The sequence below is a fragment of the Ochlerotatus camptorhynchus genome, unplaced genomic scaffold (assembly GCF_037179485.1).
Source record: "Ochlerotatus camptorhynchus isolate MF236.1 unplaced genomic scaffold, CSIRO-AGI_Acam_v1.1 ptg000192l, whole genome shotgun sequence".
Classification (NCBI taxonomy): Eukaryota; Metazoa; Arthropoda; class Insecta; order Diptera; family Culicidae; genus Ochlerotatus; species Ochlerotatus camptorhynchus.
In genome coordinates, this window is record NW_027040682.1 from 916,538 (window position 1) to 939,972 (window position 23,435).

The window sequence follows — 23,435 nt, forward strand, 5'->3', positions numbered from 1 at the left end:
ACAAGACTCGGCTTTTTCCACCGAGGATGATCTTGAAACAAGGAAAAACTGAGTTAGTTAGTCTTCGTCTATGTGATTCCTAGTCTTATATTCGATGTTCCCTAGTTTGAAGTGGTTAAGACTAGTGTTCTGATGCATGGTCATTATCGGTGTCATTCCTTAATTTTGTTGCTAAGGAATCCAATTTTGACTGACAAGGGAGTTCACCTTTGTAGGGTGTTTCAACACTCCGAAGGGTATAAATAGTGAGACCTTTCAATTAGAGTCGGATCATTGCGATAAATGCAAGAATGACAACTGTACCAAAACCGAATACTTCATAAATTTTCAATAGTGATGGAGTAATACGACATACACTAAACTAAGGACACGGGATATATTACAATAGATCAAATTACTGGTCGCAGTGGTGTTAGGTCCCGAACAGAGGAAAAAAAATACTATTTTGATTTCATTTGACATGTGGAATTTTTTGCTCGGGATACTTGATTAGGTGAGTGATTTAACAGGTTATAATATTCGATTTATTGGTATTAAATGAACGATTTAAAAAACGAAAGATTAACATATGAAACAAATCGATTAGATGGTAAAAGCAGGTAAATACGGAAAGTAGTTAATTCAAATATCCCAAAACTCATTCTAGAGGGTTCCCAATAAAGCTAATTGAGCCATGCGTTTTGCATTAATCCGATATCGATTCTGTTGAATTTAACCAGTTTTAGAGAATACCCTCTAAGTAGAAGCCGTCAATCGTTTGTTATACGCTGAAAACCTGTCTCTTATAAGTAGAAAAGCCGGAAATCATTTCCAATAAGCTGCCGAAGCTGCAAATCGTATCTTATCGTAGAAGCCGATAATCAATTCTTTGCACTTTCCAAAGTCGGAAAAAGCTTCATAAACGTTCCAGATGCCGAAATTCAACGTTCTTCTAAGTTGTTAAATGCAAAAAATATTCTCATTTACAAAACAACATGGTGGCTCGTAAATAAATTCTCAAGGTGGGCCGCAATTGACGAACGATTGCGAACCGCTGTGTTATGCTACTTGTGACTTGTTACGAAAATGCAATTATGATGTTTATCACCGAAAAAAGAAACAATAATTAATGTTACATCATTCTCCTCTCCTTCCAGGTGCTAATCATTAGACAATGAGCTAGGCCTCTATCAACAGCTGCAAACTACTTCACTATTTCTTACTTTAATCTACACCCGTCTTTTGGATCCATTATCAAAGGTAAGTTAATGATCAAACCATAGGCCTAAAGTCACAATTGAATTTATGCAAACAACAAACTTTGTTGCGGTGCCTTAGTTATGTCTATCATGGGAAGTTCCCAAACCATCAAACATTTCGGCGAGAGGGAGAGCCCCTCATTGCCACCGTTTTAAATGTAAATTCATGCCAACCGTGTGCCTTAAACTATCAATTTTTCCATTCCACCTTCCCACCTGGTTCCGATTGGACGTGGCCGTTTGTCAACCGTTTAACCCGCGCCCAGTCCGGCGTTCCGAAACGGAAACCGAGAAAAAATTTAATTAAATCAAATTAATAATCCCAAACAAAAGAAATGCTAACCTAATTAAATTCGGGAACACACCGCACGGTGAAGCCTTGCGTGGTGTTGTGGCTTTTTTGTTCGCTCTTCGAAAAAATCATCTCATTAGCCAAACAAGATCGCCTATCATCGAGTTCCACCTTCACGAGAGAAGACGCTGCTGTTGCACGCGAAACTGCCCATCCGAAGAAGTTTGCCCGTAGCCCCACCGGGCAGAGGAAGGAAGAAGGTTCAAGCGACTTGACTTCTTCTCGCCCTCCGTTTGCCGGCTTTCTGCCTTCATTACCATCATCATCATCATCAGCATCATCAGCTTCTTCGTTGGGTGCTGAGTCGAGTTGACCGCCCCGTGGTCGTTGATGCTGCCTTAACCCGGTAAGGTTCACTTTTCACGGAATTCAGACTTTTGCGTGTCGCCCGCCCCCCTCTCTCTACGTTGGAGCCCGTGTAGCCAACGCGCGCGAACCGCCCAAAGATCGTTCGGGTGCTGATATCATAAATTTTCCTCCAATTCTTCATTCCTTTGTTTGTTTTTCCCTTGGACTTCATGCTCCCGTCCCGCGTGGCTCCATCCCAGGGAACATCTGCGCGTTCGTCCGTCGGTCCGAATGCGATGTGAAGCGAAGAACAGCAGAGAAGACGAACCCATGGTTTGCAATTTGCTGCCCGTCTCGCCCACTGCAGCCACCGCCAATCCTTCAGCTCATTTGCGAATGAGAATGAGGATGCAGTGCAGCGATGAGTCAAATCGACGCGAAAGATGTTGGTCGTGTCCAACACCAGCGTCGCGCTGCACTTCCTCAAGCCGGCGCGTTTGGGCCCGGGCTGGTCGTTGTCTTGTTTTCAGAAGATTTTTCGAGGAAAATTAATTAGTTTTTGAAACTGCACGACCTTCGACTTTGCGAAGCTTTTTCGCAGATCGATCTCCTACTCGTGCTCTTTCGAACTGTCGTCATCGTTGCCGTGTTTGGGTGGTTAATTAATAATAGCAAGCTTCACGGGATGCCTCTAGTCAACGGGTGAAAGATCAATGTTTGAGTTCAGTTTCGGGCAAACCTTTTATTTGATATTGAAATGGTCAGTGTGCAGCAGGGAGGCAGGGGTGGCAAACTTGCTGTATATTACTTTTAGACCAACAAATGATGCGTGTATCTATTTAAGGGGTCCCAAAGCTCCAACAAGAGATCTCGATTGAAAAAAATTCTGGAGATTTTCCAGCCCAAACCACTAAAAAAATGTCAGTTTGGAATGATTTGAATGAAACATTGCTCACATATTCGCTGCCATCAGTGGTTGCATTTTTCATCGAAATATATTTTTTCTCAAGAGCAACTTTTGAAAAAGGTGCATTCAAAAAATTGATCATTTTATATGAAAATGATTGATTTGATCAAAATGACATCTGATAAAAAGTTGTAGGTAATTGAATGTTCTTTGAAGAAAAAATACACTGAAAGACAAAACGCAGTAAATTCAAAGTTGAAGACATAAAACGTTTTTTTTTTTTTTTTTTTTTTCTTTATTTAAGAGATTTTTAGCCTTAGGCTAGTTCATCTCTAGAAACATAAAACGTTGATTTTATCAAACCACGCCCGCTTAGATTTTTATATTCTCTTTTGTAAAGAAAGCCCTTAAATTTCGTGAAGAGATGTACGCGGATAACTTGTTTATTTTTTTTTAATTTTCATAGATGTTTTTCAGTTGATTTAAATTGCATATTTCTTATTAAAATAATATTTTTTTATTATTATTATAGTCACTTTAACGCTCTTGGATCATTCGTGACTTGTCCGGGGGTGAGATTTGAACTCGATACTTTTGTGTGAGAGGTATGGATGCTAACCACTACGCCGGGGTCGCCCCTTATTAAAATAATATTTTTTTATTTTGTTTACACGCATCAATTTTGATAAATTTGCTCATATAAACTTTTTCTTATGTCCAGCCGTTCTCTAGTTAATGCGAATTCAAAAAATAATGATTATGAATTTTCTACATTTTTTACCATTTTCACATGTTAGTCACTATGTCCAGTAACAAAATCAGGGTGTCCATCCAACCGGGATAACTGGGAAATCCGGAAAAAAAACCGGGAATTCGGATTTACCGGGAAAAAACCGGGAGAAATGCGGGAAAATCCAAATTGCACCGGGAAAGATCATAAATAATCGTCCCAAGTAACAATGTTAGTCGAGATTTCGATTTGAAGAATCATTTAAAACTTTTTAAAACAAGCAATGTTACTTGGAATCAATCAATTTTAAATCACATATACCGTTATATTCTCATGTTAACACATATGTTCATAACTTTAATATTATGTCTTTCACTGTGGTAAAGTATTAAAAAATCCACAAATTTATTGCACATTTTGCTCTCACTCGCAATATGTTCGTGCACGGGGCAATTAGTGATTTTGCCGTTATTCCTACCCCGATAGCATTCATGTTTTTTTTTTTAATTTCGTTTGGTTATAGTCACGCCAAACGAAATAAAAAAAATAAAGATCTGAACTCCAGGCATTTTGGAAAACCTAATAAACAAAATTAATGATATTAAGGGGTTTCACGAAGGTTTAACCATTCTATCATTTAGTCGAATCATCGTATACCTTATTGAATCTGCAGCACTTCAAGATCAGATATCCGGCAAGGTGTCGACTACCTGAAAACCTGGAATTTCAGGGAATTCCATTTCAATCCTGGAAAATCAGGAAATCACAGGGAATTTCTTCAGAAATCAGGGAAATATTTCTTAATCCTCTTTGAACAGTATTACATATCTCGCTAGTCTCATACAATTTGATTACTCGGTATAGTTTTAAGATGTTTGTAAATTAATAAAATCCATAGAATCGTAAGCTTGTGGGTGCTCAAATGAATTATTTTAATTGGTTAAATAAGGAACATAGTCTTCTCCAGCTGCATATGTATAGTATCAAAATTACAGATGCATTACTGTAAGAACTATGATTTTACACGCTAGTGTTCGTGACATTCTGCTTGGTGAACTTAATTTTGGTGATTTTGGGCCGTCCCTGAGTTGAAGTGGTATTCAGAGGATCGGTAAAAATCTATTTACATCTTTGAGTAGACCTATACTTTGTTGGTTGTGACAAAATTCATGCTCCATGCTCGATTCAACAAAAATTAAACCTCAGAAGGGGGGCGACCCTGGTGTAGTGGTTAGAATCCGTGCCTCTCACGCCAAAGTCACGAGTTCAAATCTCACCCCTAGACAAGTCACGAATGACCCAAGAGCGTTAAAGTGACTATAGTAATAAAAAAAACTCCTAAAATTGTTTGGAGCGTCTTTTTGTAAATTTAAGAATGGAAAAAAGATAAGAGATATATTTCTGAATACTTGCAGTTCTAGTTTCTCATTGTGTGCTTAAGGCTCAAAACACAGTCAATCAAATAGGATTCTTCTTGTTTTTGAAATATTCTTCAATCATCATCATTAGTATACACATACATTCACACACAAGCTATTCGAAAATTTAAAGCAAGTATTTCATGATTTTACATCGTATATTTTCTGGGTAAAACACTATCACTGCATTCGATTACTTGTGTTCTTCGTAGCATTCAACAATTTCACGTAATCGAATACACAAAATGAATAAAAACTGGAGGTCAAATCTCTTGGTGAACAAAATAAAACACCAAGAAAATCACTCCGACTCCACTTCTTTGCTAGGGAACGTAAAAGAATCATTGAACAAGCGTTGCCAGATGTATTACGTCTAGCAGTCAACATAAGTTTATTAAAACATGCAAATATTAAGTTTCAACCAATAACATAGATGAGTGGATGATTTCAATGGTGAATGAATATCAAACACTGAATAAATAAAACTAAAAGGAACTTTTTTAGAACATAAACGTTCCATTTGCAAAGGTTAAAAAAATTGAATTAAACACAAAAAGGGAAGATGGCAGCATTGCATGTAGCCAGTTATTGGCTTTCCCGCTCAGGGGTGTAAACAAAATGCCGTACAGCGTTGTCTGGCAGTGTGAATGTTTTGTCTACGACATTCTTATACGCTTGCATGTGTGACGTCACATTTGCTGTTGTATTGAAAATTAAAAGAATAAAAGAGATGGTAGATTTTGCTCACCATACCAGTTGATATTTATGATTCATTGACTGTTTTAGCACGTCGACGCACACTACCAACGAATTTTACCAATACTTTTAGAAAGTGATGATTTAGGAATACAAGAAGAAGAAGCAAAAGCAAATCGAGTGATGGTTAGTTGCCTCTTAAGAGCCGGATAAATTCAGACATTAAGCTATCCAATGAAATTTTTGAATTATGATCCTGCTTGGAAGGACGGATTTTTGATTGCTTGAAGTAGCAGATTATGATTAAATATTGAACTCAGGTCACATGTACCAAAAGTTATAATTTTGTGAAAGCACAACTCTGAATATAAAATGTTCGATTTTGTTGATGGGAAGAAAGTAGGGGCAATCCCAAGTAATTAACAAGCGTGGTTAATAATAATCCGACTAATAATTTGCCGAAGCCTTTTATTAGTCGTATGAGGATTCTGTAAACCATGATTTAGACATGCTTTAAAACCTCAAAAAAAATTTGCAATGTTACTGTTACATCCCAGTCTATGTGCAGGGCTGTTACAACAGACGCGGATTTCGTGAATTTCGCGGATTTCGCGATTTTCGCGGATTTGTCGCGGATTTGAACTTTCAGTCGCGAATATCGCGGAAACATTAAATGATGTCGTGAAAATCGCGAAGGGACTGATGTGCTGTCACAAAAAATGTGGAATTCATTGTAACCTTTCCGTCCAGGATTATTTTGCTGTCTTCAATTTTGCTGTTCATTTGGCTCTCCATTTTTTACCGGTTCAAACCAAACACCCTGTAAATAATCGGAAATTCCCTGAGGTCTGTCCAATGTGAGACATTTTCCTTTTTTTTCCAATATGAACATAGCATTTTTCGTTGTCAAATCATAAACGAAACGTATATAAGCGAGTAATTGCCATGTATACCGGATATTCTAGGTTCTCCAAATCGTCCTGGAGTTCAGGTGATTTGTTCTACTATATCAACCAAGACTGCAATAATGTCTGTAGTATCGAAATATGTCCAAACAGGTTCAAAGTATCTATGTAGATTGTACCCGACCTATACGACTTACGTATACAAGATGTTATAGGTTCTGAAATTATTCTGTAGATCAGGTTATTTTTCTACTAGATCACCCAAGACTAATTCAATATCTGTAGTATCGAAATATGCCCAAACAAATTTGCAGTGTCTATGTGGATCATGCCAAATGTTTTAGGATTTCCAAATCGATATTAGATACTACAGATATTATCCTAGTCTTTGTTGATCTAGTAAAACAAATCATCTGAACTGCAGGACGATTTGGAGAACCTAGATCATCTGGTATACGGGAAAATAATCAAACATTATCCATATAGACACTATGAATCTGTTTGAACATACTTTGATGCTACAGACTTCATCCCAGTCATGGTTGATCTAGTTGAATAAATCATCTGAACTCCAGAACGATTTCTTCTTCTTCTTATTCGCATTTCAAGCTTATTGATTAGTGCATATTAGCTTATTGCATGCTCTCAACTTAGTGTTCTAAAATGCACTCTCAAAGTTATTAATTGAGAGCTTTCGATGCCAATACCAATGTATGAATTTGTGTATTGTGTGGCAAACACAATTATACTCTATTCCCAGAGAAGTCGAGAAAATGTCCAGCCCGAAAGATTCCCTCGACCGGACCGGGAATCGAACCCGCTGCCTCCGGTTTAGTAATACCGTGCCTTTACTGACTAGGCTATGAGGCCCAGAACGATTTGGAGTACTTAAAACATCTGGTATACATGACAATAGTTCATGCATGATCCACATAGACACTATGCATCTGTCTGGAAATATTTCGATACTAAAGACATTGTCCCAATCTCGGTTGATCTAGTAGATCAAATTATCTGAACTCCAGGACGATTTGAAGAATTTTGAACATCTGGTTTACTCGGAAATAGATCATGCATGATCCACATAGACACTTTGAATCTGATTGGACATATTTGGATACTACAGACATTATTGCAGTCTTCGTTGATCTAGTACAACAAATCAACTGATGTCCTGGTCGATTTGGAAAACCTATAATTTCCGGTATATACAGTAATGAGTCGTGCATGATCCACAAAGTCACATTTATACGATTCGGTTATGATTTGACAATGAAAAGTGCTAGGTTCATATTAGACCATTGGACAGCATCCAAGGAATATCCGTGTAAATACACAACCGCGACGTGACCAACAAGCGTGATTTATGAAACTTTGGTAATTTCTCGATTATTTACAGGGTGTTTGGTTTGAATCGGTAAAAAATTGAGAAAACTAGAGCCAAATTAACTACAACATTTAGGACTGCAAAATACGTCAGAGACGTAAAGGTTGATTTTCAAGAAAATTTGCATTTCAAATGAAAATGCATTAATTTTTTTAAATAATGTTTCATCAAATCTAGGCCGGTATTATTCAATAGAATCTCATAATGTTAGGGTGTTTTATTATGTTCACGATTACTCAGAACTTATATTATACATAAATAACTAAAGATGATACAATGTTATTCTTTGTTTTAAATTCAAAGGTTACAAACGATACTCGATGCTGGAGCCGACTGAGTTCTATTCCCGTCCGGTCTATTAATTTTTCGGGTTGGAAAATTTCTCTACTTCCTTGGGCATACGATGTTACAGACATAGAAAGCTCTCAATTAAAATGTGAAAGAACTTCAAAGAACACTAAGACAAAAATCTAATATGCTATAAGCAATAAGCTTGAAATGCCATGTAAATAGTAGTATACAAATGCAATTTTTTTTGGCAATGAAACAGTTTATTTTTTTGTCGCGGATTAGTATTTGAAGTCGCGGATTTCTTTTGAGAAATCGCAGATTTCGCGGATCAAATTTAGAAAATCTTGTAACAGCCCTGCATGTACAATATGTGCTTGTGAACGATTTCCCACCGGAGGTATCCCGCTGCGATTAAGTGTTTGGTTAAACGTGTTATCCATAACAAATGTGCAATGGAGATGAGATGGGCATTGAATTGTGCACGGGGATTATATTTTATAACGAGGGATTAAAGACAAGTGTTTCATATGCGGAGAAATATTCCTAACGGAAAGTCCAGAAACAGTCAAAAAATAACTAATAAGGGTGAGTAAATTGACATGTCAAGGAGAGGGAATGGAGTAAATTGAGGAAATAAGGGGATGATGAACTTGTTGAACACATTCTGGCGATCAATAATTTATTGTAGATTGAAAAATAGCAAGCTGGTTGATTTGGAAATGATTGCAGTTTCGTTCACACATCATCATCAATCAAAATAACGCCCCGGTTACTGCTTTAATTTTTACCTGACTCATAACATGCCTTGAATCTGTGAATTTAGAAAAATGCAACTGAATTTCTATACCCGTTTTTTCTGAAAAAAAAAAACTAGAAAATCAGGGAATAGCAAAGAATTTAGTTTTCTTCGTTAAGTCAACGCCCTGTCCGGAATGGTTTGTATAATCCAATAATGTTATTTTTAAACACAATTAATAATTTTAAAAGATGTTATGAGTCTCCGTGAAGCATAAATGGACATCGATCAAGATTTCGATTAACCTGTAAAATATCGCCAGGATAATTTAGAGAATGATAAATATTTTGGTAACACATCTTTGTATTGCTGAAAGTGTTATAAAATGAATTTTAAGATCGTAACTCCAGGAAAATTTGAAGTACTTTTTAAACTGCTTTTCTCCTGCTCAGATCTTGCTTTTTCCGACATACCAAAACAAGATTTGGGATCATTTTTGCAGTGAAACTCTTCGATTTTATGCGAATTCATGATTCCATGAGATTTTGGAGATCTAGATCATCAACATATTAATACAAATCTCATCTCATATTTTTTCTTCAAAGTAGACGTATTGTAGAGCAATTATGCTGAAAAAAATTATATGTTTATCTCCAAACGGTTATTTTTGGCCGCCTTTTTTGTTTAAGGCAGAAGTGATGTTTGAGTTGGGTTTATTATTAAATAACCGGGAAAAAACCGGAAATCAAAAAATTGGATTTGAATGGACACCCTGCAAAATGTTTTTTCCGTAATTATATATTATATCACAAACAATTCATTCTCAGATATGGTGGCTGTCCGACTTCGAGCCCATGCATTAATTATGTCACGCTAAATCGAGCAAAAAATTACCCCCTCCCCCCCCTATCGTGACGTTTTTCCTAAACCTAATGCATTGCTTGTCACAAAATCTTAGACACCCCCCCCCCCTCTCCCCTTAGAGCGTGACATAATATATGCATCAACCGTTACCCGTTTCTATCTAGGCTCAGCGCGAAAAGTAAAAAAAAAAAACTTAATCATGGCTCCGTAAAGCTCTAGCAATTAATTCTTCTAAAAATAATTTTTCGGAAAATAAGTAGCTACCTCAAAGATATTTTAAAATGAAGATTTCTATATCCAGAATCGTGTTGTTGAAATTTTTTAAAAATTATGCAAATTTAAGATCCAGAGTCCGTTGGAAAATGCTTAAAATTCAAAAATAGATTATAACACCTTCAAAATCGAAAAAGGCCTTAATACCTATAATGTATTGTTAATTCAAAACAGACGCTGCTCGAGTTCATTTAAAAAAAAAATTCAGACTACGAACGTACGCAAGCTTTAATAATTAACTTGAGTACTGATTCAAAGTTTCCACCAACAAAAGACGAAAACTCCGCCAGTAGTCAAATAGCAAACACACCCGTTGATGCTCCTCCAGAGTGCGTGCGTTCATTCCACTCGATTCAACTCGAATAATTACACTTTGCTCCCGAATAATTGCCACAGCCCCTCCGGGTGAGGTCAAAACCGGGACGTGCACAGTGCACACATCGGGAATTCACGCTGACTAATGAAGTAGAAAGCTTTGCTCCTCCTCGCCCCTCGATGCACTCCTCTAGCTCCTTTCGAAGTTTGACGAACTGCTTGCACCGACAATGTTTGGAAGTCAATCACACACGCCCCAAGAAAAAAAAAACAAAAACCCCAAACAAGCATGGTCTGGCCTGGAGTGGAGCTCCCCAGAACGCGTCGAAGAAGAACCCATGTTCTCTCTCGCGCTCTGTTGATCAAACAAACTGGGTGGTTTTGGAACGCGCGCACGCATGCAAGAAATCTCGTACCCAACTATATGCCCCCACACTGACTACCATTATTGTTGGTGGTCTTATTGTTGGCCTACTCGCTTCTGGAGCAGCTCCTGCGCTCCCAACTCCGAAACCCGAAATCGAGTCGAGTGTTTGGGGAGGTAATTTTGCTAAATATGCAAATTAGCTTCCAAGACCACACCAATAGCAATAGCTGCCGCAGCGGCAGTGTGGAAATTATGAAAACGAGAGAATAAGACGACGCTAGTGGAAACAAGATGATTTTGGGAACGAAAAACGTAAACTTTTGAGTCAATTTAATTTAATAACTTTTGTTTGCTGTTTAGTTTTTCTGGCCGTTCTGGTTTGGGTTCAGCCAAGCGGAAGTGATTTGTTTTCTATAATAACCACGCGCAGCTGAAAGTGATTGACTGTGGGTTGGTTGGTTTGGGGGCTTAGGGTAACGGAACGGTTTGATAATTTTGATGATTGGATGTTGAAATTTGGAAGATTTGGCTTATCGTGGAACAACTGTTTCGATGGAGTTGGTGGAAAGATGTGCCAATTTGAATGGCATTAGCCAGATGTAAGGATCACGAGTGTCTTTAAATATGTCAACTGACCCGCAAGAGGAAAACTTTTATTGGAATCTTTTTGAGAAGTCTGAAGAAAGATAAGACGAATAATATTCAGAAAAATGTGACCGTTTTATTACTTCTAATCATTTAGGAATCATTTTGCATACACGCTACCTTTGATTTACTCTCCAATAGACCAATGCTAATCTTCACTTGGGACTCTCAAATAGGGTTACCATATCAAAAACTTGAAAAGGAGGACATTTCATTTGAGGTTTGGAGATAAAGGATGACAATGAGTTTTTATCAAACGTTTTAATAATATGTGCGCTATCACTAAATTAATGAGTTTCAAAAGTTCAATAGAGATAGTTCATAACTTGTAGTCGTTATCAATTCAATCCATCTTCTCGTTATACTTCTGAAAAATGCATCAAACTAGCCTTCATAATTTATTTTTAATGCTACACATTAAGAAAATAATACCGAACTCGGTTTGATTTCAACCGAGTTTTTCTCTGCTGAACGCTCGGTAGTCTGTTCGGTTCAAAGAAGTATAACCATAGAGGTAACTCTAAGACCAGAAGGTTCCGAAGAAACGAGCTTAACTTTTTGGCACAGCTCTAGTACTATCTTCAGTCCCAAGCTAATAGATGCACCCCTCGAAGCATAGAAAAATCCACGAACCTCTCATTTCATCTGTCAAACTTTCATAGTGAATCAAAATAAACATAGTGTAGTACTAGAATTTCGACTAGAATGGGGTACGTTAATCAATTTGCTTGGGACCAATAGGCTAGTCAACTAGTGAGCCAATTTAAAATCGTTAGTTTCGTATTGATTGTTGGTATAACCGAGCTGTCGTTAGTTATTTTTTACCCACAATCTGTCAAAGTTACCGAAAATCTCGGTTGACGAACAATAAATTTAAGCTGAAATAACCGAACATTGGTTTACTCAAGAATTACCGACCGCTGTCAAACAAACTGACCCACCTGTTGTAATTACGGAATTCGGTTTTTTGAGCAGCGCTCGGTTTTAACTTCAAATCCTGCTTTAAATTTTGATTTAGGATACGTTGCTTCGAATTTTCATAAAAATAAAACCAATTTTGTCAAGGAAATGTATGAAATATATTTATTTTATTTGTTTTGGGATGCAGTAATGTGCTTTTTTATTAAAAATCATTAAACAAAACATGTTCCGGTAAAAAAAGAAGCAGATGCAACGTCAAGTTGGACATTTACAAACATTGATCCCAAACAGACGGCAAAGTCTGCTAAGGCCTCCATGAACGCTCCTCAGCAAATCAATAACGGGACGTTGATATCAGTGGGAAAATCATCATCTGACTGAAAATAAAAATTAAAGGTAATACGATAATCTATCCAGTAAACAATAATCTATTAATCTTACATTTGCACACGTCCGAAGAGCACACGCGAGAAAAATGGCTGACTAGTTTTAGACTCAGCTTAGAGAACCGAGTTTTCGGTTAAAATTTCCGTCGTGAAGTTGAGCGCAAGTTGAACGTTTGACATTTAAGCGTTTGACGTTTAACACGTTTTAGCGAATATCCGGTTCAGTTTACCGAGTTTCTCGGTTTTCACGTACCGAATTCGTAAACGTCGATACTTTACCTTCGATACTTTCGGTTCAGCCTTCATTTCTATCTGTCAAATTTATACTATGCTACCGAAATTCGGGTCTGATTCGGTAAATACGCCGGAAAAATGCTTTTAAACCGATTATTCGGTTTCTCGCTGGTAACGGAAGAGGTTCGGTAGAAAATTAAACCGAGTTCGGTATTATTTTCTAAGTGTGTAGAAAATGATGTAGTATAGCTGTTTTGCATGAAAACTACAGCTTTACAGCCCTAAAATCATCCAAACTTTTATCATGTGCTAAAATAAGGATACATGTCATCGCTGATTGAAAGCAACATGAAAAAGGAACATCTAAGCAACCTGTTAATTTTACACAGCAAAAAATTAATTTTAAAATCACATCAAAATCGATGCACTTCAATCGTGTCAAAAATATGGTGTAATATTACTTGCCAAAAAAGACAAAATTATCATTACGCTGACTGACATTACGCTGCTTTTACTGCATTTGTTTGTTTTTGTGGCCATAAAAATTACATGAGATTTCCGACATGATTGAAGTGCATCCTCTTGGATGTAATATTAAAATTATTTTTTGCTGTGTACCATTGATTCAGCATAGGACTCTAAACCTATACCTAAAATCCCATAGAACCAGAACGTCAAAATCGAACACATGTTGGATTCAATGTAAGGCTATGTTCCATTTGGTGAATTTTCACTTACATTTTAATGATGGGAAATTTTCAAATAGCCCTGTTATTGCATCAGACTTCTTTCTGACACACAAGCAATCCATTTTGACAAACTAATTCTCGAAAATCGGCCCATCAACATGAGAGGGATTTTCAAACATTTTAATATATCTTAGAGATTTCAACATTAGATGAAAATTCCCCAATGGGAACACAGTCTAAGGCTCTAACAAACAACCCTATCAGGTAGAGGACAGTTTTCCCATATTTGATGGCAGTGTTAGCATGCGTGGGCAAGCTACCAGTTACGCCAAATCGACAATCAAATGCATTGTTCACAAAAGCTGATACGTCCCTTCGAAAACGTAATCGAGATTTGTTGAATTTTCACTTAAATTTGGCACATCGAACATAAATTATAATGTTAGAAATTCTCTCTGTTGTTGATCATCAGAATTTCAAGGAGTTGTTTGTCAAAATTGATCCCTGGTCTGTCAGAAACAAGTCTGGTAGAATAGCAGGTTTATTTTAAAATTTTCCATCTGTCAAATTTAAATGAAAATTCACCAAATGAACCACAGCCTAAATGTAGAGGGGTTGACAGCTGTAGTAAATTCCTGGTACAAGGGGTTGGTCATTCCGTACAGTGTGCCAAAAATACAGACGGACACACCTGGGCACTTTCATTGGCACCCATGGTGAGACATTTTCACATCACATCTGCGCCTGCTCTGTGCACGTGTCAAAATGATAATCATTGTTGTTGACACAATCCGATTTTTGATTTCATAACTTCAACCGTGAAGTTGCCGATCACAGCGGATTAGGATGAGCGTGGTCATCAAAGCGATGACCTTTGCCAAGTACAACAGTAATCTGGGGGTCTTACTGGAATTCTTTCGGATGGTGCTGGGGTCGCTAACGGAAGGCTTCGAGATCGGAGAACCTCCACTCAAGACGATCGAACTGTTCTAGGATCTGGTTCGGAAGGCTTTGGTGTTTCAGAACAGTTTGATCGAAGTTGGGAAGGGGGTGGCATCGTTTCGGAAGCTGATTGAAAAGATGACCATGAAGGCACTGCTACTGGTCATAATTCAGATTCAGAATATGATAAGTGGGTTGGTTCCTTGAAGAAGGAAGCGAAAGGAACGTTGAAGATGTTGGTAGATCGATTTGTGGCGGGGAGATTTGTGACGGAGCGGAAGAAGGTTAACTGGAATTGTAAAATGTTGATTGGCCAGTTGTTGGGCTTGAAGGTGAGCTCCTGAAAGTTGACATCGGTGAGTTGGTTGAAGCATATGTTTAGCTCTTAGACACGACCCTGGTGGCTTGAAATAGAATATTTAGGCTTGGCGGAAATGCAGTCCCGGCGAAGTGTAAAGAGACCGGTGTTTTCCATGGTGCCAGCGATTGGAGCAGTTCGGTAAGCATTTCAACATCGCGATGTTTGCAATCATTCTCGTAGAACTGATCCGAATGCAGCTTTTTGAACTTTATGAGGTACGAATTGATTATGGAATCCGACCCGGACAGAAGGTCGTAAGGGGATCGGTGTTCATACAAAGGCCACCATCTGGCTGTAGTAGTTTTATCAGTGGTCGTTTAGCATGTTTGATTCCGTAAGGCTTCACCACTTCGGGCTGAGGATCAGCCAACCAACATTCAGTTCCATGATTCGTTGTTCATCGTAACTGACATATGTAGATGTATTCGCTTTCGATGATCACCGATGTTTGCTTTTCTATCATCGACAGCACCCCAGCTTTTACAGGTGTTTTCTGGTCGGCACTGGTTTTTGCCAGAGACATCATACTTCTCTCCATTTGTCCGATCGTTGGACTATCTTACCGTGTGGAAATAGGGAAGTCTGAAGGGGGGAGTCTGATTCCGGTTGAAACTCCCACTAGGACTATGGCGACTCATCTTTGATTATCGCTCCAAGCTTGGATTCGGTGGCTGAGGCCGTTGGTTATTAGGTTCAGTGTAGTCCTTTTACGATAGAATTTGGGAGCAACGAATCGAGAGTGACTCGACGACAGTTAGAATTAACCGGGTTGCCAAACATACCATTATACAAACAAAAAAATCAGTCTGATGACACTCTCGGCACTGCCGGCACAGTTGTGGCAGGCGTAAGGCACACTGAGAAAAAAGTTGGTGCAAAATGCGTGTGTAGAGTGACCACCCCTTGTCCTGATCCCACTATCGAATGGCATTTGCTATATAAGATGAGGTTACGACATAATTAAACAAATATGCTCTGCAAACAACGCTCTTTGAAAACAATATTATGAATATGTTACTGGAAAAAAATGCAATAGGAGGACATTTTCGGGCAAAAGGAAGATGTAGAAAAATTGTTGCAAAAGGAGGACATGTCCTCCTTTAGGATACCCTACTCTCAAAGCACCCAGGGAATGCTTTTTGAAACAGCTGAGATTTCGGTAAAGTTTCACAGATTTCGCTGAAATAATCTTAGTGTGTGTACCTACATAGGGGAAATGGATGTAATGTTGGCCTAATCGACTAAATTTTCAATAGCGTCCATTAGTACCGTCCCAACGAGACGCGTTCATCTAGATAAAATTGATAAATAGTAGATTTTTAGCGATGGGTCCAATCTTAGATTCATAGGCCAATATTAGACCAATATCCAGGTTGCTTTTTCGCAAGACTCAAACGAAAAAAGATCGGGACGACCACGTGTGTGCTCACGAGAAAACGTCAACCGGGACGTCCACCGCGTTTCGCTTCCGCTCGTCAGAGTCTTAAAATTGCTCTGTTTTGATTACCTTTCACCATTCAGAATCCCAGTTAAGAGACCTTGTAAGGCAAACGAGCTACATACGAACGAGAACCTAACAGAGCGAAAGAGACACGCACACACAAATGACGGCAGTGAACAATCAGCTAACAAGGAAAACACCAACAATAGCAACCAAGATCGATCGATCAGCCAGCCGATGATCGAGCCGAGAAAAGAAAACAAGCGCTAACTCGGTTCTCCTCAATTGGTATGCATGCACCTTCATTTCGCATCTTGTTTCTCTTGGGCTTCTTCGAAGTTTCTACCGGTTCCTCTTTCCTCGCCCAGTCCACCGTGAAGCCCACGTACCATTCAGGCACCCGTCAGGGGTCGAAAATTGAAACATGTTTATGAGTCTTTTTCAATTTTACGATTTCCATCCATTCTTCCACGGGATTCTCAATGGGGCAAAGCGGAAGACTAACAAACGTCTTTGACCATTTTGTTGTTTCCTGCGACTCTACGAGCGATCTGTTTTGAAATACACTGTCGTATTGAGAAATGTACCTCATTTGTTATCAGCAGCGGGTTGCACGGGCTTCGGACAGCGAGTGGTCACGCAGCGATTTTTTCTCACTTCTTCGTCTCTTTCTTCTCTTTGATTGGGAGCCTCAAAATGTCCAAGGAGTGACACCCAGGATTAAATTTCAAAAATTCCACGAATGCGCGTTATTGACGTGATCGTTTGTCACCCGTGAGTGAGCGAGGGAGGGAGGTGAAGCGCTAAACTTGATTGGCGCGTGATTAAATGGCAGTCATAAAAGCAACAGGAGACAGCCAAACAAGCCAAAACGACAGAGAAAAAAACTTCTTGATTTTAACAGCCTCTGTGTGACTGTTTGATGAATTCGTTAGCAATGCGCCACGGCAAAAACATCGAAAATTTCCGGTTGATTTGAATATTACTTTTGCACGCTCCGGCAAACGCTGCAAACGAGCAAGTCAAATATATCGCGCTGCTGTTGCTGCTGAATCGGGATGATGGCTGAAAATCAGCATACATAAGCATAACTGGCTGATGGGGACGGGTGTTGACCGTTGTTGGAGCATAAAACTGCATAGTAAAAAGTTTACTGCAAGTACACGCACCAAAGGGAACTTGTTGAAGGCTATAGTTAGTGCCACCAGTGAAGTGTGCGGATCGGGGCTACCAGTGCGAGCGAGCACTGGTAATTAACCTGTGCACCGTTCGCCCAGCACAGTTACTAAAAATAGAGCGAAAATCGCATCCCTGGTCGCGAGCAAAGTCATCAATTGATCCCGATCCTTTTCAACTGTGCATACTCTGGATTCATTCGGAGGCTGTGCAGCGGCAGCTCTCTGCCAGACAGGTTCAAAATTCTCTTGAACGCAGCACTTCCAGACTCGGAGCACCCAGCTCAGTGTCGGACGACGATAGTACAGAAGAGGTGGCAGCAGCGAGCATGAGAAGGGCACGAACGGAACGAATGCAGTGTGAAGAGGAATCGCGCGAATCCGCTTGCTGCTTCAGGTTGCGGCGCACCGAGAACCGGGGGCCGTCCGTCAAGTTAGCGAAACGAGGTGGTGATGAGTGGCGTGTAATTATTATTTTCATTTGCTCTTGTTGTTTGCAAATAAAGCAAATAACCCGAAAGATAAAGGCGCAAATGATGTATTTATATTGTTGGCTGAAATTATCCATGTGCGCGCGCGAGACTGTGTAGAACGAACGGATGGTGTAACGGGAAAGAGAGGGAGAGAGTGAACCAGTAGTGTCTCGCGGAGAGCAAATGGATTACCAGCATGGTTGATTTTCGCAACAGATGTCGCTATTTTGTGTGCAGAAAACCGGAACATTCTGGTTTTCTCAAAATTAAAAAACTTTATCGAAAAGAAATATTTGGTATAGTTAAAAGCCAAATAGTTTTCTGTTTTCGCTTCTAAAATCGATGTTTTCGCAAAAAAATAAATCTTTATACATGGCGCCACCTTCCTATAGGTGAAAAGTAAACCAAAAAAAAAATACATGGAAATTTGAACATTTTTCCAAAATGTTGTAAGGGAAAACAGAACAAATATGAGGGCAGTTCCTTAATAAGTTGACCAAAATATTGCTTTCAGAAAACCAGGGTTGCTTCCACTCACTTGCTATAAACAATTGTTTTTCGGAATTATGAAATCATTAGATGTTCAAATGCAATTGTATAATTGTATGTTACAAGATGAGGTTGTAAAATATGTGTTTGACTCATAAAACCTGTCAATTTCGCTTTCAGAGCGTCACAATAAGCAATTTTATGATTCGTGAGCGTTCACTCAGAGTGAGCGCTCGCGAATCGTTAAATCGCTGATTGCGACGCGCTGAAAGCGAAATTGACAGGTTTTCTGTGTTAAACACATAATTTACAACCTCTTCTTGTAACTTACAAGTACTAATTATCATTATAACATCTAATGATTTCATTACATCAAAAAACATGTTTTATAGCAAGTCAGTGGAAGCAACCCTGCAGAAAACATCTTTACGTCGTTAAAATAAATATTTTCCAATTTTTTGCACACAACATAAATGGCAATAATTTTTTTTTACTAGCGACATCTGTTGCGAAAATCAATCATGCAGTTAATGTATTGATGAGCGTTAATCAGGCTCGAACGTTTTCGTGCTATTTTGCTTGGTTCATTACTTCGTGATTTTGGGGCCACTACTGTAGCTGCCGTTGAATGACTGAACGGTTTTCGGTTCAAGGTGCGCTCGCACTCAAGTGGGTGGAAAATGAGCCATTGTGAGGTCGCATTTGGTGGGGAGTTCCGTCCCAAAGTTCAAACATAATCATCGACGCGCTCAATTTGGCAAATGGTTTGCTGGTTTGTTAGGAAAATAAAGTTCAAACACCGAGTTTATGCTCGTCAATTGGTGGTGCTTTGACCGGTGGAAGTTGGTTTCAATTCATCAACACTTTGTAGAATGCACGGACATTGCATTCCATGGAACACGCAAATTGAAATTGAATTTGATGCTTCAGAGTGACCAGTTCCTGCTAATTTTGCAATAACACAGTAATTATGGAGTCCTCAAACATGGAACGAAATGACGGACGCATATAACTTAATGAGTTTTGAAGTTCTTCATGTTCTCTGAACCTCTCTTTACGATTGCAACGCTTTCCTGAGGTTACCTGAATTTCTTGGAATTACCCGACATCATCTGAGGCTCTCTAAAACCTTTCGAAGTTCCCTAAAAGTGTTAAAACTTTCCAAAGAATCTTGAAGGCTTCCTGAATTTTTATGAAATTCTCTAAACCAGCAGTAGGCTCAAACTATTGTTGATTACTTCCAGAGATCGAAATTATCGCTGATGTGAGAAGAGAAACGGCACTTTTCACCCATATAGAGAATGAAAAGTAAAAACAAAAGAAACCTTTGTTCAAGTAAAGCAATTCTCTCGAGAAAAGCAGTCATGATAATTTCTCCTCACTCGGTACCCAAGTAACACAAATGTATATAATTATTTTAAGTAAACTTCTGTACAATCAAAATAAGTGGTATAAAGGTTATATAACACGTGTGCTTGGGTAGTGACAACCGATAATTTCGTTTCCTTTTGGCATTTGATTTTGATTTTGAACACTTGACGAAAACCCGACTTTAATTAAGCTGCCTTCAAACAAAACCGAGCTGGTGTCGTACGGGACTGGATTCGCGGTGGTATGAGAGAGAAAATTAGTACTCAGTAATGCCCAAGGAATCAAAAATATCTCCAAATAACAGAATGACTAGTGATCAACGAACCGAATGATAACGCTTTATCAGAAGTGGAAAGCAATAATGATATCAGGCATAACATTTGATAACGGCACAAAAGCATTTGTAAACAAACATTCTAAGGCCCTTTACACGCGAACTAAAGTACGCCCACGCAAACCAATACCACTTTCGGAAAGGTGATAGTTGCCCTTATGCGATGATGTTGTTGGTTTGCGTAGGCGTACTTTGGTTCGCGTGTAAAGGGCCTTAGAATGTTTGTTTACAAATGCTTTTGTGCCGTTATCAAATGTTATGCCTGATATAATCTTCTTCCGTCTTTTTCATGACTAGTATCCCGTGTGACACAGCTCACTCGGGGCGGTAGAATGAAACTAGCAAATTGTTGGCAAGCTGCTTCATGAAGTAAGGCCGCAGATGATACACGTGTGTTAGTGGGATTTTTTCTGTTATGTCTTTTCGCAATTCAGGTCAAGCTATGTCCTCATCCATGTCAGGTAAACAATATATCATTATCATTCTACCACTCCGATCGAGCTATGTTTGTCATGGTAGTCGTAGCAACCGTTTTGTCTGTATCGTTGGTTGCTTTATGTGTTTGGATTCACTGGTAATGCCACATATCCCAAGTAACATTTTAAGTTTTATTAAATACTACAAAGCTACAATGAAACAACATTCATATAACCCTGGTCGAGGCTGTTTTGCCATTGCTGCATCCACCAAAACCTCATTAAGACTAGAATCTGTCTAGTTGGTCCACCCTGGAGAAGGTTCTAAAATATGTATTTTCGGAGCTCTTCAAGATTGATTTACTGCAAGAAGGTTACATGACAAACGCATTGAGAACCATTTGAAACCCGTATTTAAGCTACAATAAAATCTTTTTGGCAACAATAAAACCCTTTTTTGAGCCATTTTCTCTAGCCGCTTGCTGAATCCACTAGAAAAACATCAATCAAGATAGAAAATAATTCATAATTACCATTCGGTCTTATCAAAATAACTAAAATAAAAACTGATCGTATAAAAATCCTGTTGAAAAATCCCAAAATTATTTAAATAGTTCTCATAAAGTGGCCTAGTTTTAGGTGCCACATTAAAACTTATGTGAAATGTACGTATTCTTAAGATCAATCATCAAGCTAATTAGCCAAATTTTGTTTTAGATTTTCGTCTTTTAAATATTTGCTTATTGCTAAATATACCAAAATAGGATAGGAAATATAGGAATTGTAGATTCAAAAACGAAGATTGTGAAAAACCAACAAGATAATTGTAATATGACGAAGGCATAAGAGTTGATTTTCATGGACCATTTGTGAAAAAGTTGCTTTGCTTTCAACAAATCCCTAACAAATTCAAAAGGTTTAAAAAAGACTTTTATGAAGAAAACTTGCAGACTGAATTGTATTTATCTAAAGCCATTTTGCTTGATCCTAACCCGTTCAGATTTATGGCAGCATTTATGGAGGCAAAGCTGCCGGCAAAAATTTAAACGTCAAAGTTTGTTTATCTTTCTATAGTTGCGCTGTACGATCCAGCTTCCTTCCAGGCAACGGATTGGAAGCAGTTACTCAGAAAGTGTGCAATACTGTCGTATTATATTCAGCATTTCGATCAGCTTATTTCCGAAGAAGATCCTCTTTTTCCGGATGGTTCCCGAAGTGCATCATCAAACGACGTAGGAATGTACGCTTGCATGAAATTTTTGATGAGTTGACCCTTTCGCCGAATAAAATCGCTGCCATGAATCGGAAATCAACTAATCTCTGCTGGCAGTTTGGTAGTTTGATGTCGGTACTGATCCAAGCAATTCCGGTCGTTACCTATTGGTACCAGTTCAGAAGTAAATTTTGCGGAAATCGACTCCCCTTCGATGGTTAGGATCGCTTGAATTTTTCATCCTACTTCCTCTATCCTTCGAGATTTCCTTGTCATAAATTTTGGTTTTTAGGTTCAATTTGTAAACAGAGTAATTGTGGATTTTATGATACACTTCAAAAAGACATAAAAGCATTAAAATATGCCTTTTGCTCTCATTTGAAACCAAATGATTTTATGGTTGCTTTTAAAATGATAGAACACTTTTACAGAGTATATGATCAAGACAATATAAACAATTGCTAATGAAGTTTATGATTGAATTACAGAACAGTTTTATGGAGGGATTGAGAGCTGATTTAAATTTATTTTTAAAACAAGGCAATCGTCGACTTTCTCGCCAGACTTTAAAAGGTTTTTGAAACAGCAAAAATCAGAACTACTAAACAGTAATGTTTTACACTTTGAAAGGCTGTATTTAAACTAAATGGATTGTTCATTGCCATTATAAAACCATCATTAATTAGAGTGGATGCCAAATGGTTGCCAAATTGTTACTTGAGATACATATACATATGATCCGGGTATCTTCCAAACCATTTCTTGAATAGTTCTATAATTTGGGTTATTGTCCGTTTATGTTTTTTTTTTATTGGGGATCATTCAAACCGTAGCAATCAAACTAAATATTGCTTGTGAAGTGAAAGAAAACAGTGACTTCTTCGTTTTCTCTTGTTATGATACAGTGCCTATCCATTTTTGGAAACACGACCTTATCAGCTATTTTTTCACCAGTTTTTAACCTATGCTTTCTGGATAACTTTTAACTCATTACCAGTTTTCTCTGATAACGAAAGAACCACAGACAAACAGACGTAACTCTTTGAAAAAGTTTTTCTTGAAAACATAGTATCTCCAAACATAGGACCTCAGTAACGACATCTCTCGGGCTTCTCGCGGAAAACAAGCTTGCTCGCTTACTCGCAAACAATATTGCATAAAAGTTTGTAGCACGCCCAAAATCGTCCAGAGACGATTGGCGTTCTACTTCCAAAAGAAAAGACTTATCCACAAAGAAACCACCCGGGACTACCGTTTCGCATCCGATTTTGTTAAACGAACGGCTTATGCACCACCTCTAATGAGGACCGATCGTCAATATTTAGTTTGCCCGACATGAGACCTTACTACAGGTAGGCTCAGTTTGTTCCTTGAAAAGGGTCAGAAAACGGTCCGCCTGTCCCCAACTTCACCCGCTCTAGTCTCATAGATCTCATCACACCCGAACGACCAACATCTCAAACTCTACCCTAAGCATACGGCCAGCAAAGTTCTCCTTCAAAGCTTCCACTTATCATCATTGGAAGTTTCCACTATTCACGCTAGAAAGCGACACCGTAACGAAAGGGGACTTTACAG

General features: G+C 38.5%; 1 protein-coding gene across 1 annotated transcript in view; it reads left to right on the forward strand.

Moving 5' to 3' along the window:
• fz2 (frizzled 2) overlaps positions 1–23,435 on the forward strand; it is a 160,034-nt gene that overhangs the window by 28,529 nt on the left and 108,070 nt on the right. Inside the window, exon 2 of the mRNA XM_065223409.1 lies at positions 1,137–1,239. The gene's annotated coding sequence lies outside the window, so the exon portion shown is untranslated. The remainder of the gene's footprint in view (positions 1–1,136; positions 1,240–23,435) is intronic.